At 38.9% G+C, this 1236-nt stretch overlaps 1 protein-coding gene and 1 long non-coding RNA gene across 18 annotated transcripts in view; one reads left to right on the top strand and one right to left on the bottom strand.

Moving 5' to 3' along the window:
• LOC122577441 overlaps positions 1-1236 on the top strand; it is a 266783-nt gene that overhangs the window by 250011 nt on the left and 15536 nt on the right. The window contains exons 1-2 of one of the 17 annotated variants that reach the window (XR_006320293.1): positions 7-583; positions 813-1095. The exons of 15 other annotated variants lie outside the window; for them this stretch is intronic. The gene's annotated coding sequence lies outside the window, so the exon portion shown is untranslated. Of the gene's footprint in view, positions 1-6; positions 584-636; positions 661-812; positions 1096-1236 lie in introns of those variants that run through there. One more of the 17 variants, XR_006320299.1, reaches the window with a different exon arrangement.
• The window catches only part of LOC122577449, a 37661-nt gene that overhangs the window by 22339 nt on the left and 14086 nt on the right, over positions 1-1236 (bottom strand). The window lies entirely within an intron of this gene.

Here is a 1236-nt window from a genome sequence, read left to right as displayed (position 1 = left end):
TGAATATTAGTTTAACGATTAATCTCTGCTGAAATTAAAAGAGATGAGACCAGGCGTAATAAATCAAATAAAATAAATCATATCACGCGAAAAATACATCTGCTAAATGTACACTGTATCTGCGCTAAACGAATTCAGAGATACTACTAGTAGAGATAGATTCTGTCAATAACAAAATTAACCTAACAAAATTTGTCCCACCAACACTCGTAAAATTTATCCGAATAGAGATTCGAGTATTTACTATATTTACATATGCATAATTATATGTTACAACATTTATAATCGACACTATACCAGTTATAATCGAGTAAAATTGAATAAAATTATAATCTATCGATACCATCCCAACCCAGCCGCACGAAATAAATCCGTGCGGAAATACCAATTATTTATTCCGAATAACATTAATCCTCTCCCGTGCTAGTATTCCTGCCCATAGCAGGTTAGCCGAAACGTGGAATATATTTACCAGTCGCATTAGACGCTAGTTAACGCTACCTATGAATTTCCAAGTTGATAAATAAACCACTAAGATAAGACCCCTTGGAATAATTTGTAAACTATGGCTAAGTGCAACAAGGTGAAATATTCGGGGCAATACGTGCGCCAGTAAAGGCGTCGCTTAGTTTTGAGATTTCGTTCGAGTTGTCACGAAAGGTGCGAAGTTAAGTGCAACAAGACGAAATATTCGAGGCGATATGTGCGCCAGTAAGGGCGTCGCTTAGTCTTGAGATTTCATTCGAGTTGTCGCGAAGGGCGCGAAGCTAAGTTTGAGTCGACACAAAGAGTGCGAAGTTTAGGGCAACAAGACGAAATACTCGAGGCGATACGTGCGCCAGTAAAGGCGTCGCTTAGTCTTGAGATTTCATTCGAGTTGTCACAAAGAGTGCGAAGTTAAGGGCAACAAGACGAAATACTCGAGGCGATACGTGCGCCAGTAAAGGCGTCGCTTAGTTTTGAGATTTCGTTCGAGTTGACACGAAGGGTGCGAAACTAAGTGCACCAAGGCGAAATACTTGAGGCGATACGTGCGACAGAAAGGGCGTCGCTTAGTCTTGAGGTTTCATCCAAGTTGTCACGAAGAATCGCCAAGTTAGTTAATTTGTAATCGTAAGGTTATAAAAGCACTCGCAATATATCCACCTCCTTCAATAGTAGTAACATATTTATATATATTGAGTATCAAAAGGGGAGAAAGAAAGAATATACACATACGTACGAAAATATAAAATA

This window comes from Bombus pyrosoma, unplaced genomic scaffold (assembly GCF_014825855.1).
Source record: "Bombus pyrosoma isolate SC7728 unplaced genomic scaffold, ASM1482585v1 HiC_scaffold_4710, whole genome shotgun sequence".
Lineage (NCBI taxonomy): Eukaryota > Metazoa > Arthropoda > Insecta > Hymenoptera > Apidae > Bombus > Bombus pyrosoma.
The sequence above is the reverse complement of the archived record's forward strand: the minus strand, read 5'-3'. Positions and strand labels throughout refer to the sequence as shown.